We start from the raw sequence: 19,831 nt of genomic DNA, 5'->3' as shown, positions 1-19,831 counted from the left end.
CTGGTCCACATGCCTCAGTGTATTATAATGAATTATGACCATCTCATTAAAATCGTTTAGGTTCTCCTTTCTCGCTCCATGACGTAGACGTTAGATCTACATCTACATAAATAATCCGCAAGCCACTGTAAGGTGCGTGGTGGAGAGTACCCTGTACCATTACACGTCTTTTCCTTTCCTGTTCCACTCGCAAATAGAGCGAGGGAAAAACGACTTTCTATATGCGTACGTATGAGTCCTGATTTCTCATATCTTCGGGGCCTTTACGCGCAATGTATGCTGGCCGCAATGGAAACGTTCGGCAGTCACCTTGAAATGCAAGTTCCCTGAATTTTCTCAATAGTGTTTCTCGAAAAGAACGTTTTCTTCCGTCCAGGGACTCCCATTTGAGTTCCCGAAGTATCTCCATAACAGTTAAGTGTTGTTCGAACCTACCAGTAACAAATATCGCAACCTGCTTCTGAATTGTGTCGATGTCTTCCTTCAATCCGAACTGGTAGGGATCTCAAACACTCGAGCGGTACTGAAGAATAGGTCGCACCAATGTGCTGTATGCGGTCTCCTATGCAGGTGAACCACTCTGTCCTAAAATTCTCCCAATAAACCGAAGTCGCCCAATCGCTTTCCCTACTACAGTTCTCACATGATCGTTCCATCTCATATCGCTTTGCAACCTTACGCCCTGACATTTAAACGACTTGCATGAGTCAAGCATGACAGTAGTAACATAGTATCTGAGCATTACAGGTTTGATCTTCATACTCATCCACATTAACTTGTATTTTTACACATTTAGGGCTAGCTGCCATTCATCACACCAACTGGAAATTTCGTCCAAGTCGTCTTTTATCTTCCTAAAGTCACTCAACTTCGACACCTTACTGTACACCATGGCATAATCAGCAAACAACCTAGATTGCTGCCCACCCTATCCACCAAACCATTTATATATATACAGAGAACAACAGTGGTCCTATCACATTTCCCTGGGGCACTCCTAACGATACCCTTGTCTCTGATGAACATTTGTTGTCGAGGACAACATACTGGGTTCTATTATTTAAGAAGTCTTCGACCCAGTCACATATCTTTGAACTTATTCCACATGATCGTAACTTCGTTAACATCCTGCAGTGGGGCACCGTGTAAAATGCTTTCCGAAAATCTAGAAACATAGAATCTTCCTGTTGCCCTTCATCCATAGTTCATAGTATATAATTTGAGAGAAGAGCAAGCAGAGTTTCGCACGAGCAATGCTTTCTACAGCCATTCTGATTTGTGAACGTGAGCTTCTCAGTCTCAAGAAAATTTATTATATTGGAACAGAGAATGTGTTCTAGGATTCTGCAGCAAACAGAAGTTAGGGACATTGCTCTGTAATTTTGCTGGTCCATTCTTTTACCTATCCAATGCATTGAAGCCATCTGTGCTCTTTTCCAGTCGCTTGGGACTTTGTACTGGGCGACATATTCACGATAAATGCAGGCTAGGTAATGGGCCAGTACAATGGAGTACTCTTTGTAAAATCGAAATATGATTCCATCTGGACCTTGTGATTTATTTGCCTTCAAACCTTTCAGTTGTTTCTCTATGCCAGATATGCTTATTATTATGTCGTAGTAGGTATGTTTTGCTGGTTCTGGGCCACTAAGGTAACCTTAAGGTAAGTTCTGTATTTTATAAGGAACACAATTCATTTTTTAAAATTCAGTGTATTTAATTGACTAGTCTGATTTTAGAGCATTAACTAAATACCTAATGTTTACAATTACTCAACTAATTACATAATTATACTAGATAACCAACTGATTTCTAACTTTATTATTTCATTTACAATGTGATCGTAAGATAATAACATGTATTAGTTAACAAAAATAAGTTATTTTAAATAAATTTACATTGTGACCGTAAGTAGATAAATAAAAATGTAAAAAATCACATTGTGAACGTTAGTAAATAATTAAAATGTATTAGATAACAAAGGTAAATTATTTCGAACATTTTACGTTGTAAATGGAAGTAAATAAATTAAAAAATAATTTAACAAAGGAAACTTCATTAAAAATTTTATATTCTGAAAGTAAGTAAACTAATTAAAATGTATTAGTTAACAAAAGTACATTATTTTAAAAATCGCATTGTGAATATAAGTAAATAAATAAAAACGTGTTAGTAAACAAAAGTAAATTTTAAAAATTTTACAACATTATTGTAAGATAATAAAATTTATTAGTTAAAACAAAAGTACAATATTTTAAAATTTTAGATTGTGATTGAAAATAAAGAAATAAAATAAAGTAGTTAACAAGACTAAATTATATTCAAATTTTCAGTTTTCATTTTTCTATCTTCCTTAAAATGTTTCAAAAATGTATATAAGCATGAAGTTAGAAATTTTATAAATTTTTTAAGTTTTTCATTTATTTATGTAGAAGAAAATATTAATAACTAAAAATTGTCAGTAAGTAATCTATGTTCTGCATCATATGAAAGATTCTTTTTACCATACATTATTACATAAGCAAGTGTATCATTTGGAATTTTGTCATTAAAAGATGCACACAGTTTCATAGTTGTTTTTTGTGCAGTTACAACATTCTGTCTACATCTTATATTGATTACATAAATTGGATAGTTAGTTATAAAGCTTAATGGATTTATATCAATATCTTATTTTAGTAAAATAATTCTTTTAAAATCAAGAAATGCATCATATGCTTTTAGAAAATTATTTGGTGATTTAATATTCCACAATTATTGAGGAAAAACTTCATTTCTACCATTTATTAAATATATATTCTGTAGTTTAACATGATCAAATAGTGATGAATCAACTAATTGATTAGTTTTACGATTTGTTTGAAATACAACAAAAACAAAAAATGGCATATGAAATTCTGTTGAGTTGTATTAATTTGTTATATCTAGTTCAAAACCTTTTTTACTAGATAACAAGCAACTTCTTCTGTTTGAACTTCACAGAAAGGCATAGGAATTTTCAGGTTTTTAAAAATGTTTTCACGTTGTTAAAGTTCATAATTTGGTTCATATCTAACAACTGGTAAACGTATTTCCATAGATTCTATAACTATATTATCTTCTTTAGGAAGTGTATCTTTTATTTTCAACACCAGCAACATTTGTATGAAAACAACATAGAATTGCATCTCCAGAAGATGAACTACATGTGAAAACTACAGTTAAGTCTCCTTCAAATTTATTTTTTATAATCTTTAAAAATCCACCAAAGGATAAAGTACTTCATTTTTTAATATTTATTTTTCCTGTATTAAGAATATGTCTTTTTAAACTTATTTTGTCAGTAACAGCTGAAGTTAGATATTGTAAAACTGTTGATGAAATAAAAGGATGTTCAACACTAGAGAATATCTTAGTTCCTTTTCTTATTGTTTCAAAGTCAAACAGTTTTATTACATAATTATCAATTAATTTTTTCTTTGAGTTTCCATCAAAAGTTGGATAATCTGTACCATCATTTCCAATAATACTCAAATTCATGTATAATTGTGCATGAATTGGATGAAGTCAACCGTCAGCAATATTGCAATTTCTGTATCTTTGTTAAGAACATTTAAATTATTTTAAGTTTTTCTCATTAACATGGAATGAACAAAACTGATAACTTTCAATTTTAATCACAAGTATTTTAGCAATTACTTATTTATTACATTGTGTTAAAAATAGGAATATTTACAGGATAATTTGGTTCATGTATTATTGCTCCACCAAACTCTGCATTATGTTTATATGAAGCAATAATATCAGTTTCTTTAAGAAAATGATGATATGTTTTACATACATTGCATCAGCAAGGTTAAAATTTATATTGATTAATTCAAAAGTTATTATTTTGGGAAGATCCTTAGCTACAGGTTTTTCATTAGCTTGAACAACTTAATAAAACCAGGTGAGCTTCCAATATTATCTGCTATATCCATATACAATTTTACATCACTTTCAAAAATAATTCTGTTTCAGATTTCATATACTTTAATGTGTGTATTGTGTTTTTTCAAATGTACAATTTTTTAAAGATGTTTCAAACTGTATTATCCTACAGGAATTTCAATTGTATCTCCTTCACAATAAAGTTTTTTATTTTTTGATGTAAAATTTGGTGTTAAAAGAGTTGGATAAAAACCAACTAATGAAACGTTAGTGTAACTATCACATATTGGAAGCGTTAATCGTTTTCTAAGTACAGATGATTTATCACTAAGTTGTAACAATATACTCATTTACTACTGAAAAATTATTAATAAATAAAGAAAATAATAAATAAATGAAAAATATTAATAAATGAAGAAAATAATATATAAATGAAAAATATTAATAAATGAACAAAACAGATAGGGAACCTAAAGTAAGAATTCCAGAAAATAAGTTAATAAACGAACATGGTTAACTTCTACAAAATTCTGTAAGATGTGCAATAATTGGACCAAGTGGTTGTGGTAAAACAACATTAATCATTGATAATTACAGTTCACCTACAGTATCGTTCAACTGGAATAAAATTAAATATTCTTATCTTTATTCAAAAAGTTTAGGAGAACCAAAGTATCAACAATTTATAAAACAATGCAAAAAAATTGAAGATAAAATTAATAAACAAATAGTGAGTTTTATCGAAAATAAGGAATAAATTATTCCAGTAGATGAATGTAAAGAGAATTCAGTTGTTGTATTTGATGATTTCCTTCTAGAAAATCTAGATATTGTTAGAATTTATTTTACTAGAGGTAGACACAAAGGTATAGATTGTTTTTACTTAGCTCAGACTTATTCAAAAATACCAAAACAACTAGTAACAGACATTTTGAATTTTTTAAAGATTTTTAGACAAGATGGTACAAATTTAAATCATATTTACCACGAGTTTGTTGGTGAAGCTTTAATTTTAAAGAAATGTGTAATAAATGTTGTGATGATAAATTTGGTTTTTTAACAATAGACCTGTCTAGAAAATCAAATGTAGGTAAGTTTAGAAATAAAATACAACATTTCTTAAAAACATAATCATTAAACAAAAACTTTAAACATTAACATTAACATCAACATTAATATTAACATTAACATTAATCATTAAAACATTAAACATAAAGATAATTAATGTTTCTCCACCATTAATAAATGTTTGGAAAGTATGATGAAGAATTTGGTAAACAAGCAAAGCAAAATAGAAAGAAAGTTGAAAAATCGAAAGAACAATTTAAGCTTTGGAAAAAGCAACCAACAACAGAATATGAGAAATATAAAAAGGAAGATCAACTGGTTATTTATGCAATTGAAAAAGTAAAAAAAGTTATTGAAGGTATAGATGATAAAGTTTTATAAGAAATTGAAGAAAATAGAGAAGTTGAAAAACAAATGTTTCCATACAGATGTCAAATAGAAGATTTAAGACATATAACACCAATTAAACCATTAAAAGGTTAGTCTGATGATATTCCTGGAAAATATGATTATACATTAAGTGGAACAGAAATTACGGATATATTAAATAAATTCCAAGAATAAATGCCGGCTGCGGTGGTCTAGCGGTTCTGGCGCTGCAGTCCGGAACCGCGGGACTGCTACGGTCGCAGGTTCGAATCCTGCCTCGGGCATGGGTGTGTGTGATGTCCTTAGGTTAGTTAGGTTTAAGTAGTTCTAAGTTCTAGGGGACTTATGACCTAAGATGTTGAGTCCCATAGTGCTCAGAGCCATTTGAACCATTTTGAACCAAGAATAAATGAAACTATAAAGATAAATGTTAGTGAAAGAATGTTGAAGTGTGTTACTCACAGTGAAGATGAAGTATTTGGTTTAAAACCTGTTGGTATGTTTAAATATGTTCGTAATTTTCCTGTTGCTTTCAATGGTGATAAATTAACAATTAGTAAAAATACATATGTAGGTCCAGATGGATTAATGATACTTTTAGCTGAAAAACATATTACTACAGAAGATTTAAATGGCAAGTTCTATATAAATATTTATCAAATTATGCAGATATATTGCTTCATTTAGGAGCATTGTATTCCGATAATAATCCCAATAAAGTAAGGTCAAGTAAAGGTAATAAATACAAATATTTAATTAAACCAATTGTTGATGATTATTTTCCAAATTTAACAAGATCACCTATAGATAATAAATATCTTAGTTCACATGAACAACAAAAAAACTGGCGATGGTTTAGTTAAAAAAATATACAGATAATGCAATTGGATATATTTGATCGGTGATGTTAGACGATTAATTGATAGATTAGCAGTATTTCATGGTGAAGAACTACCTGGAAATAAGAATTATCATAATGAAAAAGTTTGTATTGCACAATAGTTAACAAATAAATTTAGTGATTTTATAGTTGATAATCGAAAAGGTATTCCATATTTAATTAGATTTTTTAATAATTTTCCACATACATTTTTGAAAAGTTATAAATATACCAAAGGATTAGTAAACACTTTAAGTAACAAATTACCATTTGAAATGTATCTTCCAGATTATAGATATTGTGGTCTAAGTACAAAATTAGAAGAAAGATTAGCTAAAGGTGATCAAGGTATAAATCCATTTGATGAACCTTGTAAATAACACAATATTGCTTACAGAGATACTAAAGTTTTAGAAAAAAGACATATAGCTGATAAAGAAAAATAGGTATGGGAATTTATATTGATAATGATGAAAATGATTGGGAATTATAATTAATCTTTTTAAATTTTTAATCTGTATAAAAATCTTTATAAATTTTTAAACTATACAAAAAATCTTTATTAAATTTTTAACTTTATAAATTTTTAAACCAAATAAAAATCATTATTATTTTTCTAAGAATTAAAATGAAGTAAAGATCTTCATAAATTTTTAAACTATATAAATATGTTTACAAAATTCTTAACTATAAAATTTTTTAAACGAAATAAAAAATTTAAAAATTTTAACTATATAAAAAATTTTCATAAATATTTAATCTGTATACATTTTTAACTACATAAAAATCTTTATTAAATTTATAACAATATACATGAATAACTTTACAATTGATTATAATTTGCTACCTAGTGGTAAACCTAAACCAAAGTCAAATAAATTAATGTTGAATAATGAACAATTAAATGTAGTTGGACCTTTTTAACATATGTTCAAAGAAGATAAAAAGAAAACAATGTTGGTGGAAATTTACTTATTCCTGTTGTGCAAAAAATTATTCCTTATTTAACAAAAAAGGTAGATGGTAAAGGATTAACACAATATGAACGTGGATTTCTTCTATTACTATTAGTTGCATTACCATATTTAGCAACAATTGGCACATTAGGTGGAGGACCTGCCGCTATTCCAAATGCAGTATTAAACAAACAGAAAAACTATAAAGAATTAGGGGAACAAAAAAGACACTACTTGGAAAAGGAGAAAAAAGCTGGCAATGGAATTAAGAACACTAAAAAAATAAAAATATAAATTGATAAATTTCCTAATGTATTAAGTAATTTTGGTATAGAAGAACTTACTAAACAATTAAAAATGAAACACTTTCATGGTGTATACATGATTGATGAATTAGTAAATATACCAACTGAAAGTGGTAAAGCAAATTTTGATACATCTGATAGTCCTGGTAATCATTGTATTTGTTAATTTAAAAATAATTTAAAAGGGTTATTTTTCATTCATTTTATGGTAATATACCAAAACAATAAGTTAACTATTTAGGAAAAAACGAACTATTTCACAATACAGAAAGAATACAAAATTTTGTTGAAATAATATGGGGTTATTTATTTATATTTTTTTTAAAATTGCCATGTGAAAATTAAAATTTTTATAATATTTTAGATTTAATAAATCGACATTTTTTGAAATTAGATACACATAACCAAACAAATTACTGAAGTACTTAGTACATCTTCATTCAATCTAGAAAAAAATTGAATATATTATTAAACTATTTACATATCAATAGATCCAAAGAAAACTAATGAATTAATCAATTTCAAAAGGAACTTAATGCTATTTTTAAAATATCTAAATGTTGTATTGGTTTTAAAAATAGAAGACTCGCTAATGTAGATGATCCAATTGATGCAAAAGATGCTGTTACTAAACAATATATAGAAAAGGAATAAGTTACAAAACCTGAATGAAGACCAGAATTGTAACACAATTTAATAACTATGACAACAATATACAATTTAATTAAGAAATTAATCAGATTCATCAAGATAACTACGAGAATTTCTGTACAAAAAAGGAAATAGAAAAAGCTTTTTCAGATTATTTCTCAAAAATAGATTAAGCCCCTTTTTTGGTTAAGTATTCCTAAAAATAATTTAGTATATGATAAATAAGTAACAGAATTTACTTTTGTAACAAGCTTTTAAACGAAAAATTTACAATTTCAGTTACAGTTTTGGTTTTAAAAAGGTTACGGTCATTGGTCAAAATATAAAAAAAGGATATGCATGTAATGTTTTCGATATTTTTCTAAATTTTGATGATAATTCGTATAAACTAACTCAATCTAATCATTCAACAATAGCAGTAGATGAGTCATGGTTTTCTAACTATAACATTGAAAGATTCTGTTCAAACTGTTCCAGTTTATGTAAAGTTAATTATTATTGGCGATATATTTTTAAATTTAATAAATCTGTTATCTGTAGAAATGGATAATCACAATCATAATTCCCTTTTAGTTCTTAAAGACAGATATATTTATTGTTTGAAAGTTAACAGAAACTAATAATCCACATACAGTAACAACTAAAAATTGAAGAAAAATAATTGAACTTATTTGTACAATTTGTAAATCTAACATGAGCAAATTTATTTAAAAATTTTGTAGACGGTGAAGGTTTAAATAGTATTTATGAAAATATAATTAATGAACTACATAAACCAATTAGAAAGAATTTTAAAAGAAAAGATATTGTTTCATTTGGTAAAGAATGATTTATGGCAAGCTGATACAGTAGAAATGGATTCAGGTAATTTAAAAGGAATTTCAAAACTAGATAAAGGTTATAAATAATTATTAACAATAATTGATGTTTTTTTGAAAATATGTATTTGCTGTTCCTATTAAAGATAAAAAAAGTTAAAAATATAGTTGAAGCTTTTCAAGAAATTTTAATAGTTAGAAAGCCAAATAATTTACAATTTGATAATGGCAAATATTTCTATTCAAAGATTTGCAAGAATTAATGATGAAATACAACATTAATCATTATTCAACTTTTTGAGAATGAAAAGCATCAGTTGTTGAACGATTTAACAGAACACTTAAAGAAAAAATGTGGAAGAAATTTGCTTAACAAGGAACTTGTAAATGGCTTAAGTTAATTAAAAATCTAATTGATGAATACAATATCGCAATAGGTTTTTATATTTGACACAACAGTTGGATAAATAAACATAAAGAAATTTTATAAAAAATTAGTTTATTATTTTAGTTTAACAGTCAGTTAGTTTTTAAACAATTAGCTTCTAAGAGTTTACAATCAATTAGTTTTTAAACGATTTGTTTTTATAAGAATTTTTTTCTATTTAGTTGAACAAGCAATGAGTTATCAAGAAATTTGATTACTATAAAGTTTAACAATGAATTAGTTATAAATAATAATCTTTATAAAGAATTAGTTTCCTCTTTAGTTTAACAATCAATTACTCCAACAATCAATGAGTTTTTCAAAAATTAGTTTTTAAAAGAATTACTTTACTATTTTATTTGACAATCTATTACTTTTTGAACTATTAGTTTTTAAAAGAATTAGTTTACTTTTTATTTTAACAATCAATTAGTTCAACAATCAATTGAACAGTTTGTTTTTAAGAGAATTAGTTTAGTTTTTAGTTTCTTCTTAGTGTACCAATGAATTAATTTTTAAACAGTTAGTTTTTATAAATATTACTTTACCTTTTAATTTAACAATTAATGTGTTTTTAAGCAATTAGGTTACTATTTAGTTTAACAATCAACTATTTCATTCCTATTTTGAATTTGAACATCTCGAACTTTAATTATTTCATCTTTCATTTTAATTCTTTCATCTTTTACTATAATACTTTTATCTTTCATTTTAATTCTGTAATCTTGTATTTTAATTATTTCATTCTATATTTTATTCAATGTTTGTAGTTTTTAAAATCTTTGTATTTTTTATGTTTGTAAAAAGTTTCCGTTGATGCAGAAAATTTTTTATTTATAATAGAAATTCATTATTTACTTTATATATAAAAAATAAATTTTTAATAACAAAAAATGACTATATGGTAATTTATCTATTTTAATTTCCAATACATATCTTTTATTATCATGAGGACTTAGTGCGTTTTTCTTTACTTCCATTGTATATATTTCATGTTTTCCACTTTTAATTAATTTATTTTTCTGCATTGTTCTATACTGTTAAACTAACGATCTTTGTACTCTTCTATACTTATTTATTTAACAACTCATTTCTTAGTTCCTTTACATTTTTTCTATGTTGTCACGAACTTTCACCTTTCATTTTATCAACAATTTTCTTGTTTACTTGTGGAATAGCATCAATCGTTTATTTTATATCTTCATAGAAGTCTACGGTGTTAATATTATAAATATAACTATATGTATCTAGGAAACATTGTTCAATATTATCTCCATATTTAGGTTTCATAACTCTATAGTGACAGTTGTACATTAATTCTTTAGATATATCATGTATACTTAATCAATGATAAACAGGTTTGTGAAATGTAATTTTAGTTTCATACATATGGATATCAGCAAGATTTTCATTAAATATAGTTCTACATTTAAAGTTTGGTTAAGTTACATGTTTATCACATACTTTGCTATTTGAAAATAATTTTGTATCTCGTCTGTTTCTTATATTCTCCATTGTTTTACCAAATACAGAATTATTCAGTAATTTATAGAAATAATTTTCAAAATCATTTGTAGCATTTGTTCTTAACTGTGTGCTTAGATCTATATACTTCTTTAACCAATTACTTTGTATAATTTTAAAATTTTATGTATTTTTGTTAGTTGCCTTCCTAGAGAAAAATATTGTTTAAGGTTTCTACGTATAATGGACTGCATAATTATGGTCATTATCTAAAGTAGTTATTAATTTACATTTATTTGTACCTGGAATAAGTTTTGCTTCAGGAGCTAATGGTATATCTTTATGTAAATCATGTATTTCTTTTAGATATTCTAGATCTGCTTCAAATATTTGATCATTTTCACATTGTTTTCGTTTCACTTATTTTTGTACAATTAAAGTTATTTGGTTCATGCACTTGAAATCCACCATAAGGTAAATATTGGCTCATAGCATAACCATATAAGTTGTTTGCATCTAGATATATTATTTAATTTTTCTTTATTTTTAGTATCTTTCAATATTTATTATTTGCCCTTACATATCTTTGATGACATTGTGATACACCTCCTCATTCCTTTTTGGCCATTAGAAGCATATCATAATCATATAATAATTCAACTTGTTGTTCAGTAGTCTTAAACATTGCATCCCAAGATAAACCTGGTGCTGTAAAATACCAAGAATGATCTAGTTCATATGCTTGTATACATGTTTTTCTAAAATTTTCAAAAACACCAGTTAACAATACTATATCAGTTTTAAGACACAAATCAAGATTTTCACCAAGATTTTTCACATTGAATTTTCCCCATACTAATTTTGCATGTTCATAATCTTCATTACTTATTTTACAATTATACAGTTTATTGAAAATTTTTCCTTTTGGTGGTAATTGCGTTTCTCCAAATTTTTTTCCAAGAATCCATGTAATCATATGGATAAATACCTTGTTTAATTACTAAATTAATTAACGCTGGAGAAAAATACTTTTATTTATTTTTTAATTGATTTTTCTTTAAATTTGTTGAAAATTTGTCAAGTGAAGAAGCCATAAATTTAAATGTATCACCAACTCTCATTTTTAAATTTTTTGTACATTTACCAAAACTAATGTATCTATTTTCATTGTGTGGTATTAGTTCTATTTCTTTATTATCATAACCAAGTTCTTTTACAAAAAGATGTGAATCATAACGAGATAAATTATATATGTAAATAAGTACAAAATCAGGTTGTTGTAGTTTTAAATTGAAGGAATTGCACAACTGATTAATGTATTTACCAGTAAGATGATCATAGGATGAACCTTTTTATTACTTTTTGTATAATATTTACGCAATGTACAAGTTTTTGAATTATTATGTATTTTGTTTTCTCCAAATGTAAGTGGTTTCATTTCTTCAATATGAGAATAAATTTTTCCGATTTCTTCATCTTCTTATTTTATACATTCAGTAAATTTTTATGACATTTTGTTCCCATGTAAACAACTGCAGTAACAAATTTCACTTGGTTCTAGTTTTTGATATTTCATTGTATATGATGTTTCTGTATTTGTTTGACAATTGTTCATATTCAAAAGTAGACATTCAAAATCAGCATAAATTAAAAATGGAACCTTTTGTGCAAATTGATAATTTTCAACATATATATCTCTTCCCTCACTTGGCATTTTAACTTTTAATGGCTTTTTAGTTAAACAATTTGGTGAGTCATTGTATAATTTGTCTTTACTATCGGAATTTAGTAAACATAAATCACAATTAAATTTTGCTTTCTCATCTATGGTGTTTTGACTTGATACAAGTCTAGATAAATTTTTTATGTAACAGTAGTGTGAATTACCGTTTTCTTGAAATAAAGTAGATGTTTCTCGTTTGTACATTTTGTAATTTTTTATGGATACACTTGATATTCTTCATCATAAAATGAATAAACATTGACAGATACATTCATTATATTTTCAATTTTATAATATCATCATTTAATACAGGAAATTCAATATTTTCAAATTTTTTATGAAGATCAAGACCCACATCTTTGTATTTTGTTATTATTTCAGAATGTTCATCTACAGAATATCAAGCTGCTTTTATAGACCATAGAAAACACTTTTTACCATTATTTACTACATTAATACAAGCTTTCTTGGTTTTTATTACTTTAGGTGAATCAATTTAAGATGATCCTTTTAGTTGAACATACTTCTTAATTGCTAGTTGTTAAACCAATAATTCTATTTAATGACCATCCTGATCCTTGTGCATGAAAATTAGATATTTTTGTGAAAATATCTTTTTTAACTTGTTTAATTTTTTTTAAATGGCCTTATTCTGTCATAATAGTATATTTTTGTGTTTTTCAGTTGTTTCATTTGTTTGTAGTTTATACTCAAAATATAAATTAACATTTATCTTTAAACCATGATGTACTTTCAAATAGTTTTAAATAATTTTCCAAATGTTTGATTTTAGTGAAGTGTAGAAATATCAGGTACAAGTGTATCTATACTATTTTCAAAATTTATAGGTTGTAATCTGTTAGCAAATGCTTTTTCAATAAAGTAACCTTTAATTTTATTTATATCTCTTGGTTCTGAAACAATTCATTACAAAAAGGAAATAATTCCTCTTTAATGGTTCTGGTTTTCGGTTTTGCGAATATACCTGTAGAAAGTGGAAATATTCCTTTTAATGGTTTATCTTCTTTAGTTAGGTAAACATCATCAGTATTATAATATGGTAACTGTTTCCAAAGATCGTTACTCACTTCAGGTGTATCATTTCTAACAATATTGGTATGATTGTCACTTACTTCAGGTGTATAATTTCTAATAATAATTGAACGATTTCTAATAATAAATGTAATTAAACAAGCTTTACATAATTTATATATTCTCATAAACTATTTATTCTACAAAATTCCTGAAGTCTTGCAACAGTAAATTGTTGTAGTTCAGTAGTAATGTATCTTCCATTTTGCTCTTTTACTTATTATAAAAAATTCAATAGATTTGTAAAAGATATTTTTTAACAAAATGATGATTACTTAATAGATGGATAAGGATTATTATTTAATAGATAATTAATCAATAACGGAAGTAGTTTGTTATTTAGTTTAATAATTAATTTTAAGACATTGATCAATCATAGTTAAAAATAAAAAGAAATAGTTTACTATTTAGTTTAACAATCAATTAGTTTTTAAAAGAATTAGTTTTAATGATTTATTTAATTAACCAAAAAATAATATTATTTAATAAATAATAAAGTTTAAGCTTTCTTATTCTTAATATATTCTAAGCTACACTACTTACATTTATTATTATGTTTATCTTTATGTGAAGGATTTATTTAAAAACAATATGTATCTTTAATCTCTTGAAAACTTTTATATTTCTTTTTAAATGTAAATGTTTCTTCAGTTACAACTTCTTCATTATTCATTGAAGATGTGTCTTCAGTTACAACTTTTTCATTATTCGTTGTTAATAATATTTTTGAATGTTGCTCACTTCGACTTCGTCACAAATGTTCCCTGAAATAGTATTTAGCAACACTTTCTCCACATACACAAGGAATTAGATTTTTATTGTAATTTTTTACATGATATTTATTTATACATGGTCTACATTTAGTTTTATAACCATCTTTTATGTATTTCTGTAAAGTAAAATTATCAACTGATTTCTCTGTATTTCAGTATTAAAAAATTTAGATTTCGCAGAGGACTCTTGTTGAAGTTGCCCTCTTTATATTTAAAAAAAATTTATTTGATTTGTGAAAAAGTAAATTTTTATAATTTTTACAATATAAATATATAAATAATCACCATAATATGCTGCTTCATCTTGTGTGTCCATCGAAGCATAAATATAAATTATTTTTACTGTGTCTGGTGCTTTATTTGTAATAATAATTCTACAAAGTTTACAATTTTCTGTTTCCTTTAACCATTTATCGATACATTCTTTATGAGAAATATGATTGCAGCTTGATTTAGAAAATTGATTATGATTTTGATTATTTTAACAAATAGGACAATCATTGTCTTCTTCAGATAGCTCGGTTTGTACATAAGTATCTTTAGCTTTAGCTTGCGCTTTGTTTAGGGTCACCATTTATAATAAATAATTTTTATTAGATTTATAGAAAACAAAAAAGAATAATTTTCAATGAATCTTTAGCTTTAAGTTCAAAATTACAAATTTTAAAAACATATTGAATACATATTAAAAATTTACTTTCGTAAAAATTAACAAAAATTTTTTCTATATAAGTGGAAGCTACTTTAATCAAGAAGCTCAACAATGTAGTTGTCTCTAGAGAAATTAAAAAAGTAGGTGAGCTGAGATAAATGTTTTATATAATATTATGAACTGTGAATATTTAAATACTGGATATGGAGAAAAAATTTGTATGGAGCTTAGTAATGATTTTAAGATTTCTTTACCATATAAATTTTCTAAATTTTCGATGATTTGCATTTTGCAATAATTAAAAAAGGACAAATGAAATTGAAAAACAGTGCAATGAAGAAACTTAAAAATTGAAATAATGAATTTCATTATTTAGAGTTCACAATGTAAAATTTTAAAATAATGTACTTTTATTTTAACTAATACATTTTAGTATCTTACAATGATGTAAGGTTTTTAGAATTTAGTTTTGTTTACTAATACATTTTAATCATTTTCTTACACTCACAATGTAATTTTTTTTAAATAATGTACTTTTGTTTTAACAAATACATTTTATTATCTTACTTTCATGTTGTAAATTTTTACAATTTATTTTTGTTAACTAATACATTTTAATTATTTACTTACATTCACAATGTCAAATTTTTAAAATAACTTACTTTTGTTAACTAATATATTTTTATTTATTTACTTATGTTCACAATATGGTTTTTTAAAAATAATTTACCATTGTTAGCTTATTCATTTTAATTATTTACTGACAAGGGAACCTCCCCATCGCACCCCCCTCAGATTTAGTTATAAGTTGGCACAGTTGATAGGCCTTGATGAACTGAACACAGATCAACTGAGAAAACAGGAAGAAGTTGTGTGGAACTGTGAAAAAATAAGCAAAATATAAAAACTGAGTCGTCCATGGGCTACATAAGCAACATAATGGACAACGGGAGGTTGGGAGCGCCGTGGTCCCATGGTAGCGTGAGCAGCTGCTGAACGAAAGGTCCATGGTTCAAGTCTTCCCTCGACTGAAAATTTTACTTCCTTTATTTTTACATAGTTATTATCTGTCCGTTCGTTCATTGACATCTCTGTTCACTGTAATAAGTTTAGTGTCTGTGTTTTGCAACCGCATCGCAAAACCGTGCGATTAGTAGACGAAAGGACATGCCTCTCCAATGGGAACAGAAAACATTTGATCGCAAGCTCATAGGTCAACCGATTCCTCCACAGGAAAACACATCTGATATATTCTATACGACACTGGTGACGGCATGTGCATCACATGAAAGGAATATGTTGTCGACCCACCTAACTTGTACACTTGGCGAATGGGTAAAAAGATTATTCTACCTTGCCCGATTTAGGTTTTCTTGTGGATGTGATAATCACTATCAAAAAAGTGATGAAAACATAAGAGTTTGTCACATAAACTGAAAATAAAAAATTAAACTTTCCACTCGATGGAAGATTTGAACCACGGACCTTTCATTCCGCAGTCTGCTCACGTTACCACGAGACCACAGCGTTCCGGCTTTCCCATTGTCCTTAATGTTGCCTATCTTACTTTGAACTACTCAGTTTGTATATTTTGCTTATTTTTTCACAGTTCCACACCACTTCTTCCTGTTTTCTCAATTGATCTGTGTTCAGTTTATCAAGGCCTATCCACTGTGCCAACTTATAACTAAATCTGAGGCGGGTGCGATGGGGAGGTTCCCTTGTGAGTTCATAATGTAAACTTTTTAAAATAACTTCCTTTTGTTAACTAATACATGTTATTATCTTACAGTGACGTTGTAAATGAAACAATGAAGTTAGAAATCAGGTCCTTATTGTAATTAGTTGTTTTATTGTAAAATATTAGGTATTTAGTTAATGTTCAAAAATCCGTTTTGTTAATTAAATACACTGAATTTAAAAAAAATCAATTGTGTTACTTATAAAATGTAGAATTTAGCTTAAGGTTGTCTTAGTGTTCCCAGAACTGGTAGAAGATATCTACTTGTCGTCCGTACGGGAGTGTGTAACATGACAGTGTTTGTAGGGTTCTCCTGTGTGAACGATATCTTGAAGGAGAAATTTAAAACTTCAGCTTTCATTTTACTGTTTTCAACTGCCACACCAGACCACTCAACAAGGCACTGAATGGAGGTCTTAGACCCACTTAGCGATTTTATGTAAGACCAGAATTTTCTTGGGTTATCTGCCAGATCTATTGCTAAGGTGTGACGATGATAGTTGTAAGCTTCACGCGTAGATCTTTCACAGATGCACGAATCTCTACCAACCTCCTCTTGTCGTCATTTGTGCATTCCCTCTTGAACCGAGAGTGCAACAGCCTCTGCTTGCTCATCATCCACCGAATTTAATTATTAAACCATGGTGGATCTGTCCCATCCTTTAGCTGCATTCCAGGCACATAACTCTTCAGATCACGATTTACAATCAGTTAAAACTTTGTCCATAATGCCTCTACATGAGTCTTAATGGAACTGAGTGATACCAGTTCACTGTCTAAGTGAGATGCTAATAAATACTTATCTGCTCTATCTAGCAGAAACACTCTCCTAGCCTTCTTGACTGATTTATTAACTTCAGTAATCAATGTTACTGCAATGACAACATGACAGCTAATCCCTGTTTCTATACTGACATTGTCGATAAGGTCTGGCCTATCTGTAGCTACAAGGTCTAAGATATTTCCATTGTTTGCATGCTGCCGAGCTAGCTGCTCAAAACAATTTTCAGAAAATGCGTTCAAATGTATTTTGTGTGACTGTCTGTGTGCATCCCCACAATGAATCATTAGGCATCACAATCCATACTAGGCAGGTTAAAGTCGCCTCCAACTAGTATTGCATGATCTGGGTATTTAAGTGCTGTTGACCGTTGACTTTCTTTCAATAACTCTGGAAGTAACACAACAGAATCGGGTGGCCAGTAAAAACATTCAACAATTAACATGGTTTCAGCTGCACTTGTTATACACGGACAGATGACTTCACTGTCACACTCAACATTGACCTCAATAGAAATAATGTTTTTGTCAACTGCAATGAACACTCCCCCTGCTATGGCCTCTAATCTGTCTTTCCAATATACATTCCATGACTGGCTAAATATCTCAGAGCTTTCCTCTTCAGATTTGAGCCAGCTCACGGTCCCAAGAACAATTTGAGAGCGAGAACTTCCAGGTAGGGTAGTAAATTTGGGAACTTTATTATGAATGCTTCGAAGTTTACTGAGAAAATTGTGACAGTGGAAGTGTCTTTATTCTGAACACTGTGTCTTCCTTTGCTGCATATTGGCTGGCGATTAGTCATCAGAGCACCTCAAACTACTGCCTACCCTAAAAATCCCTCATGTTCACTCCACAAGTACTCTGCTATCTGAGTAGCTGCTTCCTTTGCACAGTGCACCTTGACCTATCACGGGGAGTTCTACAAATCCCCACATGGTAACACAGCTCTAGACACCTGCAACCAAGACTGTCACAGAGTCGACGAAGCCTTTGAGACCCTCTAGTCGGCTCCAAACCAAGGGACCCCTATCAACTCTGGAAACCATGCTGCAAATTGCGAGCCCCACATGCACCCCACTCGCGAGGCTAGCAGTATTTACAACCTCTGCCAGCCGCCTGTACGAAATAAGGACCGCCTCGGAACCTATGCAACAGGCGTCGTTGGCGCCGACGTGAGCCACAACATACAGACAACTGCACCCTGCATGCTCGATAGTCACAGGCAGGGCAGCGTCCACATCTCGGATGAGACCCCCTGGCAAACATACTGAGTGCAGAATGAGATTTTCACTCTGCAGCGGAGTGTGTGCTGATATGAAACTTCCTGACAGATTAAAACTGACGCAATGTCTCCGCAATATGCTTTCTTTCAGGAGTGATAGTTCTGCTAGGTTCGCAGTAGAGCTTCTGTAAAGTTTGGAAGGTAGGAGACGAGGTACTGGCAGAAGTAAAGCTGTGAGGACGGGGCGTGAGTCGTGCTTGGGTAGCTCAGTTGGTAGAGCATTTGCCCGTGAAAGGCAAAGGTCCCGAGTTCGAATCTCGGCCTGGCACACAGTTTTAACGTGTCAGGAAGTTTCATATCAGCGCACAGTCCGTTGCAGAGTGAAAATCTCATTTTGGAAACATCCCCCAGGCTGTGGCTAAGCCATGTCTCCGCAATATACTTTCTTTCAGGAGTGCTAGTTCTGCAAGGTTCGCAGTAGAGCTTCTGTAAAGTTTGGAAGGTAGGAGACGGGGTACTGGGAGAAGTAAAGCTGTGAGGACGGGGCGTGAGTCGTGCTTGGGTAGCTTAGTTGGTAGAGCATTTTCCCGTGAAAGGCAAAGGTCCCGAGTTCGAATCTCGGCCTGGCACACAGTTTTAATCTGTCAGGAAGTTTCATACTGAGTACACATTGGCTTTCTTTCCAGCTCTGAACGCTATCTGCCCAAGAGGTTCCATAATGCGCCTAATATTAGAGATCCCAAGATTAGTAAACTCCTCCCCCTGTGTGGCTGCTCAGACCCTGCTGAACGACGCAGCGTGTAAGCTGAATATCTGTTTGAACAGGGCATAGACCTGTTTTACGTAGTATCTCCTACGCTTCCTTTGAGCTCTGAACTGACTTGTCTACCCAGCTATATGGAGATCAACAGTTTCACCTGGGTCCTAAAGCAAGGTGAAATTTGACATTTTTCACATTAACAAAATTATTGCCAGAGGTGGAAGAAGTGATAGAAAAA

At 29.1% G+C, this 19,831-nt stretch overlaps 1 protein-coding gene and 1 non-coding gene across 2 annotated transcripts in view; both read left to right on the top strand.

The window, feature by feature from the left end:
- LOC126249376 (glutamate receptor ionotropic, kainate glr-3-like) overlaps positions 1-19,831 on the top strand; it is a 93,145-nt gene that overhangs the window by 18,214 nt on the left and 55,100 nt on the right. The gene's annotated exons all lie outside the window — the stretch shown is intronic.
- On the top strand, positions 19,088-19,162 carry Trnas-uga (transfer RNA serine (anticodon UGA)). The gene has a single exon. It is a non-coding gene; the product is annotated as a tRNA-Ser (tRNA).

This window comes from Schistocerca nitens, chromosome 3 (assembly GCF_023898315.1).
Source record: "Schistocerca nitens isolate TAMUIC-IGC-003100 chromosome 3, iqSchNite1.1, whole genome shotgun sequence".
Taxonomy (NCBI): Eukaryota; Metazoa; Arthropoda; class Insecta; order Orthoptera; family Acrididae; genus Schistocerca; species Schistocerca nitens.
The sequence above is the reverse complement of the archived record's forward strand: the minus strand, read 5'-3'. Positions and strand labels throughout refer to the sequence as shown.